The sequence below is a fragment of the Orycteropus afer genome, unplaced genomic scaffold (assembly GCF_000298275.1).
Source record: "Orycteropus afer afer isolate SDZICR_OR568_19922 unplaced genomic scaffold, OryAfe1.0 scaffold00284, whole genome shotgun sequence".
NCBI lineage: Eukaryota > Metazoa > Chordata > Mammalia > Tubulidentata > Orycteropodidae > Orycteropus > Orycteropus afer.
This window is the reverse complement of record NW_006921871.1, coordinates 4,173,911-4,188,242: the sequence shown is the minus strand read 5'-3', so window position 1 is coordinate 4,188,242 and position 14,332 is coordinate 4,173,911. Positions and strand designations below refer to the sequence as shown.

Here is a 14,332-nt window from a genome sequence, read left to right as displayed (position 1 = left end):
TATATATATATATATATAAAGTCCTGCCCAGGCAGTTTCATTGGTGAATTCTATCAAACATTCACAGAAGAGCTGACATCAATACTACTCAATCTATATCAGAACATAGAAAAGGATGGAATAATCTAGACTTTACTCTAAGAAGCAATCATAACCTTGATACCAAAGCCAGGCAAAGACATCACTTAAATAGAAAATTATATCCCAGTATCCCTCATCAGCATAAACAAAAAAATTCTCAATAAAATCCTAGCCAGTATAATCCAGTAACATATCAAAAAATAATACACTGTGACAAATTGTGATTCATACCAGGTATACAAAGATGGTTTGATATTAGAAAAACAATCAATGTAATCCATCACATTAATAAAACAAAGGAAAAAAACAAAAACATGATCATATCAATTGATGCAGAAAAGGCATTTGACAAAATTCACCTCTTGATAAAAATACTCATCAAGATAGGAATAGAAAGGAAATTCCTCCACATAATTAAGAGCAGATACAAAAAATCAAAGCCAACATTATTCTCGACAGAGAGAGACTCAAAACATTCCTGTTGTGAATAGGAACCACCCAAAGCTGCCCTTTAACATCTCTATTCAATATTTTATTGGAAGTACTACTTTGAGCAATGAGACAAGAAAGGGAACTAAAAGACATCCAATTTGCAAAGAAGTAAATCTCTATTTGTAGATGATATGATCCCAAATACTGAACAATAAAACTAATGAAACTAATAGAAGAGTTCAGCAAAATGGCAGGGTACAAGATCAACACATAAAAATCAGTCCAATTTCTTTATAGAGTTTTAAGAGAACTCTAAGCCAGATTCCTCTACAGAGTTCTAAGAGAACTCTGAAAAGGAAATCAGGGAAAAGAAATATTTCCAGTAACTACTTAAAAGAGGAAGTACTTAGGAATAAATCTAACCAGAGACACAAAAGCAAAACCAAACTCACTGCCGTGGAGTCAGATCCGAATCATAGAGACCCCTCCTTGGGTTTCCGAGACAGTATCACTACAGAAGTAGATTGCCCAACCTTCCTTCTGAGGAGTGGTTGGTGGATTTGAACTGCCAGCCTTCTGGTTAGCAGTCAAATGCCTTGGGCACTATGCCACCAGAGGTCCTAGAGACACAAAAGACCTATACAAAGGAAAATACAAAACACTACTACAAGAAACTGAAAGAGATACACATAAATGAAAGAGCATACAATGTTTGTAGATAGGAAGACTAAAATATTGTGAAAATGTCAATACTATCTGTGTTAATTGAATTGTGTCCCAAAAAAATATGTCAACTTGTCTGGGTCATATTCTCAGTGGTTTGGCAGTTGTGTAATGATGTAATGTGGCAGTTATATAATGATTCTCCATGATGTGATCTGATATGATCAATAAGTTGTAAGAGGACTACGGTGGAACGCAACATCCTTAAGTCCAGCACAGCCCTGAAGCAATGTAAGGGAAGTTATCCTGTGGTATGGCCAGCAACCCTTTTATCTTGCAAGCGACAAAAGGAGAGAGAAGCAAGCAGAGAGAGGGAGACCTACTACCACCAAGAAAGAAGAGCCAGGAGTGGAGTATGACCTTTAGACCCAAGGTTCCTGTGCGACCCTATGTACAAAAGAATGAAACACTACCTGGTACTGCAACATCTTCACAATCCTTGTTATGTTTGAGCGCATCATTGCAGCCACTCCATTTCATTGAGGATCTTCTCCTTTTTCACTGACACTATACCAAGAGTAATATCTTCTTCCAGGGACTAGTACCATCTAACAGCATGACCAAAGTGGGTGAGAAGAAATCTGGCCATTCTTGCTACCAAGGAGCATTCTGGCTGAACATCTCCAGGGCAGATTTGTTTGTTCCTCTGGCAGTCAATGGTATTTTCAGTATTCTTGCCAACACCACAATTCAAAGCCAGCAATTTTTCTTTTGTCTTCCTTATTCATTCACATGCATATGAGGCAACTAAGAAAAAAAACATAGCTTGGGTTAGGTTCGGACACCTTAGTCTTCAAAGTGACATCTTTGCTCCTTAACACTTTCAAGAGGTCTTTTGCAGCAGATCTGCCAAGTGCAACACAGCATCTGATTTCTTGACTGTTGCTTCCATGGGTGTTGATTGCAGAACCAAGTAAAATGAAATCTTTGACAACTTTGTTGTAGGAACAAAAAGGTCCTTACCCCCTGTCATACAGAGCCAATACCACAACAAGTTGAAGTGGGAAAGCAAACAATTTTTGAGTATCAACACCCAAGGAGACAGAGAGAATCATTTCTCCAAAAAGTCTTCTCCTCAAGCTAAGAAAAGTTGAGAGTTTTTAAAAGGAATTGGGCTCTGGTGTAGGAGGGCTAGAGGAATGTTGATAATGTCATCTTCTTGTTATCAGCATGAGTAGTCTCTTCCTTCTATCACTCTGGTGAGTGATATAAAACTTACCTTGTTGTTGTTGTTGTTATTTGCCATCAAGTTGGCCCCGACTCATAGCGACCCCTCCTTGGGTTTCCGAGGCAGTATCACTACGGAAGTAGGATTGCCCAACCTTCCCTCTGAGGAGTGGCTGGTGGATTTGAACTGCCAGCCTTCTGGTTAGCAGTCAAGTGCCTTAGGCACTATGCTACCAGAGCTCCTTAAAACTTACCTTAGTCAGGATTATTCTTTAAACTCTTCATACTTGTCCAGGAACATTAACTCTAGAGGAGGGGAGAAAGTGGGAGTGGCAATGTGGGAGTCCCTGTTTCTTCTTTATCTTGGTTGCTTGCTGTCTTTATTCTCAGAGTGTCTTGCGCCATAAACTACAGTTATGAGCAAAAAAATGGACAGTGGGTTTAATCACATCTCAAAGGGATGTGTAAGGAAAGAAAACAACCTAGAGTGACTATTTATGTAGAAGGAAGGAGCAGAAAAAGAAAATTAATCATTATGGTTAATGTCTACTCTATTCGTAGCTGAAGAAGAATTGATGCTTTTGAGATGTGGTGCTGGTGAACAATGCTGAAAGTACCATGGACTACTGAAAGAACTAACAAATCTGTCCTGGAGGAAGTACAGCTGGAATGCTCCTTGGAAGCGAGAATGACCAGACTTCCTCTCACCTACTTTGGTCATGTTGTCAGAATGGACCATTCCCTGGACAAGGATGTCATGCTTGGTAAGGTGGAAGGTCAACGAAGGAGGGGAAGGCCCTCAACGAGATGGATTGACACAGTAGCTGCCGCAATGGGCTCAAGTATAGCAGGGATCATGGAGCTGGCCCCAGACCGGGCGCTGTTTCGTTCTGCTGTGCATTGAGTCGCTATGAGTTGGAGACGAGTCAATGGCACCTAACAACAACAATCACAACAATTATAGCTGTTAATTTGTTATGCTTCTGTAATTTCTCAGCAAGATGGCTTCTCCAGTCCTTCAGCAACTTCAATCTTTTCTCCATTTATTGTGATGTTGTTTATTGGTTCAATTGTGAAGATTTTTTTTTCTTTATGTTGAGATGTAATCTATACCGAAGACTAGTCTTTGATCTTCATCAGTGCTTCAAGTTATCTTTGTTTTCAACAAACAAAGTGAGTGAAATTAGTCAATCACAAAAGGATTAATATTGTATGAGACCACTATTATAAAAGGTCAAGAAAAGGTTTCCACACAGAAAGAAACAATCTTCAGATACCAGAGGTGGGAAGAAAAAAGAGGGTAAATCACTAACTAGAGGGTAGACACTTATAGCTTGGGTGAAGAGAATGGGAACATATATTAAAGGGAGGTCATTACAAAATGATCAAGGTGAAGGAAGGCACTGAACATGGTACAAGAGTTAAAAACAACAAAACCAAACCAAAACCAAACTCACTGCTGTTAAATCAGATCCAACTCATAGCAACCCCTCCTCGGGTTTCCAAGGCAGTATCACTACGGAAGTAGATAGCCCAATCTTCCTTCCAAGGAGTGGCTGGTGGGTTTAAGGTAAATACTATTATATACCCAATCCTGCAATAATAGTAATAAAAGATTATTTACAAGTGGCTACATAGATGGAAACACAAGTTGAACAACAACAACAAAAAAAGTTTGGAAGGTGAATGGGAGTACACCCATGAGTATATATAGGTTTTATAGAAGATATTTTTACGTATGTATTTATGTATGCTGCAAATAGATCAATGAACCTAGTAGGCCATATAGGGTGCAAAGTTATGAAAACATTTCAGTCATAACCAAACACTTTGAAGGAATGAGTCACTGGGCCTGGGTACTCCATACTGTAGTCTCAGGGAACACCAAGGACAATTAGAATAACATGGTCTACAAAGACAATGTTCTACATCCTTCTTTGGTGAGTAGTGACTAAGTTCTTAAAAGTTTATGAGTGGCTGTCTAAGGTGTAACTAGTGCTCTCTCCCCATCCAGAATAAAGAAGATTGATGAAAATCAAAGACACAAGGAAAAAAATTGGTGCAAAAGAGTGATGACCTATGTGAATCCCAGCCACCATGATCCTGAGACCAGAAGAACTAGATGCTGCCCACCTACCACTGTTCATCACTCTTAAAGTGATCATAATAGGTGGTCGTGAATAGAGTGGGAGAAAAATGTGGAACAAAACTTGCAATAATAATTAACAAAACAAAACAGGCTTACTGGTGTGATAAACACTGGTGGAACCCCTGAGACTATGGTCCTTAGTCACCCTTCAAGCGTAGAACTAAACTCACCTCCCATGGCTCAAGTTTCAACCAAATAATAGAGAGGCCTATAAGTTGAACAATAACACAGGAAGGTATGCACTTCTTAGAACAACCAACCACACAAGATCAAAAGGGTAGCATTTGCCCAGAGATAAAACTCAGAAGGAAAGAAGGGATAAGAAAGGAGGACAAATAAAACGGTGAACACAGGGAGGAAGTGGGAAGAGTGCTGTTACACTGTGTGGATTATAATCAACATCACAAAATAAAACGTGTATGAATTGTTGAATAGAAAACCAATTTGCTCTTTAAACTTTTTTTTATACAAACACAAAATAATTTTTAAAAAGTTTAAAAAGTAAAAATATAGAGATACTTGAAGCATCATTCCAATAAAAGAAAATGAATCCCTGAATTGATTAGGGAAATAACAAATAGATATATTTTTTAAAATAATAATAATGAAACAAATAAACCCAAAGCATCAAGTGGTAGGTGGAAATTGCCAGAGTAAGCAAGGATTAGGCCTACAGCTGTGATATGAGACTTAAACAACAAATGTATCTAATCCCCTAGTAAACCATTCAGTAAAAAGGAGTTTTTAGTGGAACGATAATATTTAAGGAGCTGTGGTGGTGTAGTGCCTAAGGCATTTGACTGCTAACAAAAGCACCAGCCACTCCTCAGAAGGAAAATTGGGCAATCTACTCTCATAGAGATACTGCCTCAGAAACTCAAGGAGTGGTCACTATGAGTCAAATCTGACTCAACAGCAGTTTTTTGGGGAGGGCGGGGGGTAGCATAGTAAGTAAGACATTTGGCTGCCAGCCAGAAGATAGGTAGTTCAAACCCACCAGCTGCTCTGCAGGAGTAAGATGGGTATGGTACAGTGAATTACTTGTTATGGCTTTTGTAGCCATGGTCTTTGCCACTCCCACCAGATTACTGGGTGGGACCATAAAAATATGGTGTATGGAACTCTAATGTGAGGATTGATTAGTTTTGTTATGCTGCTGTGCTTAAAATGAGCCCTCCTTAAAGTGAGAAGTGGGAATCTCACTGCCATCAAAAAGAGAATAGCTAGAGGTGAAGTGGAGCATATCCTTGGACCTGAGATCCCTGTACTCAACCTCCTTGGCAGAGATACCCAGCAGAGATGGCAGCAGTTGAACCAAAAGGCATGAGACAGAGTGGAGGCCTTGCTGGCCCACAGAAAGAGAAAGCTGAGTGACTTTGGCCAGAAGCCTTGCTGTCAGAGTGGGGTATACCTAGTTGTACCTGTTGGCAGAGCTAAAAGAGCTTTGTAACACTTGGTGGAACAGGACAGAGGCCAGGCTGAGAAGCCAGAAGGCAAAGAGATGTACCTGAGGGCATATCAGAGGGGAGAGTGTCTTGATCAAAGAACTGTATCCTGAGCATGTTCCTGAACTTGAGTTGCAGTCTTTTACTTCCCTGTTGTTGTTGTTGTGTGACGTCGAGTCAGACCCAACTCATAGTGACTCCTCCTCTCCTCCTTGGGTTTCCAAGATGGTATCACTACAGAAGTAGATTGCCCAACCTTCCTTCTGAGGAGTGGCTGGTGGGTTTGAACCGCCAGCCTTCTGGTTAGCAGTCAAGTGCCTTAGGCACTAAGCTACCAGAGCTCCAGTTACTTCCCTAATAGACCCTACAATCATAAGTATTGTCTCTGAATTCTGTGTGGCCATTGCAGCCAATTTCCTAACATAGCAGAGAAGTAGTGAGTGCGTTGGGAGGGACAGTTGGTGTCAGAATTGGTAAAAAGGGTGGAAGGTGGTGGCATGCCTGGCCTCGTAGGAATAAGTCTTGGGCTGATGATGATAATTCTGTCTCCCTCTTGTGAAGTTAGAGGAAGTCAGAAGATGCCGACCTCATGCCCTATTTGCAATGGAGCAAAAGATTTACATCCTTGGAAATCCAAAGGGGATCACTGTAATTTGGAATTGACTCAATGACAGTGAGTTTTTTTTTTTTTTTTTTTTTCTTTTTGAGTCATGACAATCATAATGAAATGAATACTCAAGTACTAGAAAGGTAGTCTTGGAATTCTTGTGTTGGAAATACAAAATAGAATAATTTTATTTGCTTTGACCCGTGCAGAAAATAAGTGTACATCACCAGAACATACTCATATCTCATCAAAGAAGGTAATTATATGACTTTCATTTGGAGGTGTTTACATGCGTAATGAGGTTTTGGCTGTTATTCATGTCCCATCTTCATACTTGTGCTTGGACTTTTTTGTTGGTAGGCAAGGCATTCACTAGAAATATCCTTATCATTTTTCTAATATCCTTCACAAAAATTGATTTAGAATGGTTGACAACTTTTCCTTGTTGTTGTGGGTTACCTCATGTAGGACAGTAGCACATTTTTACTTAAAATCTTTTGACATTACCAAGAGGCCAAATATTGTTTTCAGTTAATTTTTATTCATCTCTTTTCCAATATTTTTCTCACATATTAGTGTGAAATTTTGACATTATGTTATGGCATTTTAGATTTCTCCGAAATGTTGTTTTGTAAAGGTATCAAGGGGAAAATATTTTTTAGAGAAACCTTCTTACTATACAGGTGAGCCAGTGAGTTTCCTTTAGTATCTAAGTCACCTTTCACTGAGAACATATCTACTTTTATTATAGTTCATTCCTTTGTCAGCATCAGGAAGTACAGACATTCTGTGGCATGTTTACAATTTTTTTTTATAGCTGTCCCATTTAAGATAAGAAAATCTTGCTGTTTTGAAACCATGTTAAGTTAATGGACAAGTCCACATGCATATCTATTGTCTGTGTATATATTAACTCTTTCATCCCTGGATTGTCGTTAGGCCTTAGTGAAGACAGTTGGGCTGACTTAGTCCCTGATAAGGGAACATACTCTAAGAGCAAATTGACATCTGTTATAATAGAGCAAATCTGAGAATCTCCTTTTACAGCCATTAAGTATGACTGAAAGGTTGGGAGTTTGAACCCACCAGCCACTCTGTGAAAGAAAGATGGGGTAGTCTGCTTCCATAAAGATATACAGCCTTAGAGACTCAATACAAAATAAAAAAACAAAACAAACTCACTGCGCTCAAGTTGATTCGACTCATAGTGATTCCTCCTTGGGTTTCTGAAGGGTTATATCTATGGAAGTAGATTGCCCAATCTTCCTTCTGAGGAATGGGTGGTAGGTTTGAACCACCAGCCTTCTAGTTAGCAGTCACATGCCTTAGGCACTATGCCGCTGGAGCTTCCACCAGGTTGCTATAAGTTGGAATCAACTTGATAGCAATGAGTTAGGGTTTTTTGGGAATCAGTAAACATAATCAAATCTGCACTTTCTAAAGGAATTTCTAATAAGTGTGCACGAGTCATAGAGAATTCTTAGAGAGTGCACAACAGAGACAAAACATATGCAAAATAAGTAGCCCTAACAAGTTTTTTGACTGGTGACTGAAGACAAAGTTTATACACCAACATACACCAGCCTGATAATGTCTTATTTTTCTTAGCCCTCAGGACTTGTTTTAATTATTGATTATTTATGGAGTGATAGGTTTATAACCATTGCCTATTCTATTATCTTTTCTAAAAAATACTTTGTGACAAACAGTTGTTTTTGTTATGTGTCGTTGAGTTGGACCCGATTATAGTGACCCCTCCTTGGGTTTCCGAGGTGGTATCACTATGGAAGTAGATTGCCCAACCTTCCTTCTGAGGACTGGTTGGTGGGTTTGACCTGCCATCCTTCTGGTTAGCAGTCAAATGCCTTAGGCACTACACTACCAGAGCTCTGACAAATATGAAGTGAGGTGAAGAACAGGATTTTACAAGAATCTTTAGAAAGATGTTTTAGTTATCAAATATTACTGTGTGACATCTACCAAAAAAATTATGGTAACATTTATATTCTCACAGTTTCTGTGGGCCAGGAGTTCAGGAATGGCTTAGATATAGGTCCTTCTCACACAAGAGGTAGCAGTCAAGCTGTCACCTGGGACTCCTGTCATCTTACAGCTTAACTGGGGAAAAATCTACTCCCAAGCTCACTTACATGGTCGTAAGGAGGCCTCAGAACTTCAATTGCTGACATTAGTTCCTTGCCAAGTGGGTCTCTCCATAAACCAGCTCACAACACAGCAGCTGTGAGAAAGAACACCCAAGAAAGAAGTCTGGTGGTGCAATGGTTAAAGCATCCAGCTGCTAGCCAACATAGCAGCAGTTCGAACTTACTAGCTGTTAAGAGAAAGATAATCCAGTCTGCTTTTGTAAAGATTTACAGCCTTGGAAACCCTTTGGAACAGTTCTGCTCAGTTGTATAGGGTTACTATGAATTGGAAACAATTCAATGGCAGTGGATTTGATTTGTGGTTTTGGATCTCAAAAGTGACATCTCACCATTTTTATTATATTCTGTAAATTAGAAACAAGTCACTAGACCCAGCCCTCACTCAGTAGCAGGAGATTAAGTAAGGGAGTGAATACCAACAAGTGAGAATCATTTAGGGCTATGTTTGAGGCTTTCTACTATAGACCCCTTCTGGGCCTCAACAACATACATTGCTCCCTGTAAAATAAGTTACTTTCTTCCAAGGTACCTAAAAACATTGTCCAATTACAATATTAGTTCAAAGTTTAGAATATCATTATCCAAATCAGATCCAGTAAAGATTAAACTCCTTTCAAACCATGAAACTAAGGAGAAAATTCTACATCTCCCCCTTGCATCAAAATACAATGGTGGAATGGACATAAGATAACTGTTATAGGCATTGCTGTTCAAAAAGGGGTGAATGGAAGACACAAAGGAATCACTGGTCCAAAGAAACTCTGCATTCCAGCCAGGTAAGTGTTGGAAGTTCCTTGACTAGGCCTCAAAGCATAGGGATAATTCCCCATGGATCTCAATTCTATCTTCTTGGCTCTTATTCTTCTTTCTTTTTTTATGAAAGGTCATACGTATTTGCAGGTAAATATTTTTCCTGGTCGACTTTTTTTACTGGTAAAAGTTGGAGAACTTGACTACTTATTTTAATTTTGAACTATTTGTCCTTATATCTGAGCTGAAAGTGTTTCTGCTGAGATAATTCTTTTAAAAACTGTATGAGCTTCCCATAAGTCTCATGGAGGTGCTTTCCATTAGACAAAAGTCACACTCACAAATCTCTTCAATATAAGCCTTTTTTTTTTAAGATCTATGAAGCAAACACTGAATATCTCTATAGGGCTTTTTATGTGATTAAATAGTACTTTATGGCACCTCCTTTCATCTGAGCCTTTAACAAAAGATTTTAAAGTCACATTCTTGGTTTCATTTCTAAATCATGATTTTTGGCAGTATTCTGGATTTAATCTTTGCTCAGAATAATACATTTCTTAATTTTTGTATCATCTACCATCTTGAAGAGGTTGAAACTTTTCAAAAACATCATCTTACCTCCTTTTGTTTAATTTTTTTTCCCCCAATTTATATCTTTTCTTTCTCCAAAATCAGGCACCACCTTCAATACTTGTCTCTTTAGGTAGATCACTCAGCTTTCCATGTTATGTCCGTAAATAGTATTGTCGAGTTTCCTACCACTATATATGACAAGGATTCTTGGTTTTTTTAGTTTCCAGTTATTTTTCTCACTTCCTTTTGGTGCCTCATCAGTGGTATCTACCAAGTCCCATTTTCTGATACTGAGTTTAAAGTACTCTGAGCTTTCACTAACTAACTCCTCAAAGCCTACTTATTGCCCAGCTCAAAATTCATTCCTACATTTTAGGTTTTATTATTTATTTATTAATAACAGCACTCCACTTACAGATACCAAAATCTACTTATCCATTAACATTAAAAAAAAAAAAGTGTACCAAATCTTAGCAGCTTAAAATAACAAATATTTGTTATCTCACAGTTTCTGTAAGTTAGAAATTTAAATGCAGCCTATCTGGGTGCTTCTGGTAAGACTCTCTCATAAGGTTGCAGTTGAGTTGTCTGTTGGGACTGTGGTTATCTCAAAGCTTGATTGGGAAGAATCCACATCCAAGCTACTTATACAGCATTACTAGGCCTTTAGATCTTATTGGTTATTAGTCAGAGACATCAGCTCCTTACCACCTGGGCTTCTCATTAGAGAAATTCACAACATAGCAACTGGCTTCACTCAGAGTGAATGAGTGAAAGAGTATAAGTATCTAAGAAAAACATTATTGTTTTCATAACCCAATCTTGAAAGCAACATCCTATCATGATTGCAATAATGTTCTCATTAGAGTCAAGCCAACATGCCCAGCTGATATTCAATGAGATGTGATTACAGTAGGGTGGGGATCACTGGGGCCAATTCAGAGACTGCCTACAACAAAGACAAGTCTGTTTAGAATAACAAAGACTACAATGAGTGAAATCTAATTTTATCAGATGACATCAACTCACCACAGTCAGAGCTCAGACTAAATGTATGACTCACCTCTTCACTGAGTGCCAGAAACCTTGAGTTAAACAGGTGTCAAATGGCCTTGAGAAAAAAGTGCAGAAATAGATCGTATTAAAAGACTCTCCAAACTATGGAAAGCTCTTTCCTTAAACAAAGACATCTGCTATGATTTAAACAAAATGGGTTTTGTTGACTTATTTCAGCAAGGAAATATACCACACAGACAATTTGATACTCCTAGCATGGGAGCTCTGGTAGCATAGTGGCTAAGGCACTTGACTGCTAACCTAACCAGAAGGCTGGTGGTTCAAACCCACCAGCCACTCCTCGGAAGGAAGATGGGGCAATCTACTTCCGTAGTGATACTGTCTCGGAAACCCAAGGAGGGGTCGCTATGAGCCAGGTCAGACTTGTGGGCACATAACAACAACAACAGCAGGGAGATGGAAGCAGCAGTCAGGACATTAGAAGACCTGTAGCTTTGGGAAGGTCAACCACGAAGGAACTGTTTCAAGTTCTGAGGAACAAGGATGTCTCCTTGAGGACTAAACTGTACCTGACACAAGCCATAATATTTCCAATGCCTCATATGCATGTGAGAGCTGGACAACGAATAAGGAAGACCGAAGTAGAGTTGATGCTTTTGAGTTGTGGTGCTGGCGAAGAATGCTGAAAGTACCATGGACTGCCCAAAAGAACTAACAGATCTGTCCTGGAGGAAGTGCAGCCAGAATGCTCCTTGGAAGAGAGAATGGTCAGACTTCGTTTCACCCATTTTGGTCATGTTGTCAGAAGGGACCATTCCCTGGAGAAGGATGTCATGCTTAGTAAGGTGAACAAACGAGGGGGAGGCCTTCAACAAGATGGATTGACATGGTAGCTGCGATGATGAGCTCAAGTATAGGAAGGATCATGCAGCTGGCGCGGAATCAGGCAGTGTTTCGTTCTGCTGTGCATGGGGTCGCTATGAGTCAGAATCGACTAGACGGCACCTAACAACAACAGCAACAGCAGGGAGATATAAGAAGTAGGGCAATATCTTTGGATTGGTTGATGTAAATAAATGCTTCTGAGCAAGGAAGTGCTGCATGACTCATAAGACACTCTGCAGCTGTAATTATAAAACCATAGGGGTGGTTGTTGTTTCAGTTGTCGATAGCTACCACTTAATTTAAAATACATTAATAATATAATTACCTAATGTAATATGCTGCCTCAGAAACCCAAGGAGGGGTCGCTATGAGTTGGATCTGACTGGATGGCAGTGCGTTGCATTGCAATGTAATATGCTATATGTTTAATCAAAATGACATCTATGCATCCTGTGAGAAAAAAAAAAAAAAAACCTAGAGACTTCACAGCCAAATGTTGTTGTTGTTGTTGTTATGTGCCATCGAGTCAAACCCCACTCATAGCGACCCCTCCTTGGGTTTCCGAGACAGTATCATTACGGAATTAGGATTGCCCAACCTTCCTTCCGGGGAGTGGCTGGTGGGTTTGAACCGCCAGCCGTCTGGTTAGCAGGCAAGTGTCTTAGCCACTATGCTACCAGAGCTCCTACAGCCAAATGTATACATTCAAATAGTGTAATAGCCACTAATATATATTTTTAATTAATTATTTTTCATTCCATGGATTCAAGAAGTTATGGTTAAATCAATGCCTGCTACTCACTCAACACTGACCTTGGTCATATTGCTTTACCTCAATGCCTCAGTTTTATATTTGTAAAAGAGTGATAAAAATATCCCCTCTGCCATATGGTAGTTTTTAAGGATTAAATGAATTTATACATGCAAATCACTTAGAACAGTGCTTGATACAAAGTTACGAAGTAAATAAAGGTAAGTGCTAATAATTCTTATAATGATGCTGATGTTTTATTGTTTACTTCAAAAAGCACTTTCTATGTTTTTCAGGACCCTATGTGTTTACAACCCTACTTGCTGTCCGATCTGCTCTGTTCAGTCAGCCAGCCACAAATCACTAGACACCTTAGAAAAGCACACCCACCAATCTCAAGTTGTGTCCTCACTGGCCCCAGCATTCTCTTCGGTCCACCATCGTCCGTTTCTACCTGCCAATCACTGCCGGCCACAGCTGACTTTCCTGTCTGGAACCTTTTCATCACCAGTATAGAGGACCCCGCTTCCGAACTGACAGCCAGACAATCAGGAGCGCAGTGGAATCCCGCCTTTACTTTCATTCGCTGCGATTTTTCACGATGTCCTAGTAAAATAAATCAAGATGTCTGTCAATCCAATGACGTATAAGGCAGAGTTCTTTGGTTTCACACCACAAACTTACATGCTTAGTATGTACATTGCGTTTCAAGACTACCTCTTTGACATGATGCAGGCTATTGAACAGATGATGGTGAAGAAGCTGGACTGTGATGTTAGCCCAGTCCAGACTCATAAATGCACAAAGAACCTTCACAGCTTCATGAAAGGACGTTTTCATAACTCTTTTGGCAAAATGGAGCAGCTGTTTTTGCAGCTGATTTTGTGTATTCCTCCAAATATTTTGCTTCCTGAAGATAAATCCCAAGAAACACATCCCTGTAGTGAGGAAGAATTCCAGCTTCTTCAAAAACAAATCAAATGCTTACAGAAGTATAAGACTAAATTGTGTGCTAAGTAGACCCTTCTTGGAGAACTAGAAGAGCAAAAAATTGTTCAGGCCAAACTCAGACATTGACTCTGTTTGATGAGCTTATAAATATTGGCAGTAATTTTCAGGAGTTTAGTGTCCCTGGTCCAGAACTCCAAGATACTACAAAACATTAGAGACAGTATAGAAAAGGAAGGTAAAAGACTGAAAACATCTTAATTTCTAAATGGTAAAAAGAAGGAACCTGTCAGGAAGTAGAATGGTAAGGGCCTTTTGCCAATGACCGTTTTTAGTCTAGCAAATCATATATTTTACTGGATTTTCTTTGTTTAGTCTTTCTTATATTCCACATCTTCCTCTTTCTCAGCCATTTCCCTCATGAAGTATCTATGAGCTACCCTCAACTAGTCCTTGAAGCATCTGTTCCTCAGGGGCCTTTAATAGGTAAGAAGAGATTCTTAATTCAATAACGGCTCATTTGGGGATCTGAATAGATTAAAGAACTTATTCCCTGGCTTCTTGTTGTTATGTGCCGTCCAGTCAGTCCCAACTCATAGCAACCCCTCCTTGGATTTCTGAGGCTGTATCACTATGGAA

The 14,332-nt window shown here is 39.4% G+C and overlaps 1 pseudogene; it reads left to right on the top strand.

The window, feature by feature from the left end:
* The first annotated feature begins 13,369 nt into the window (after positions 1 to 13,369).
* LOC103205370 lies at positions 13,370 to 13,954 on the top strand (annotated as a pseudogene).
* Positions 13,955 to 14,332: the final 378 nt, after the last annotated feature.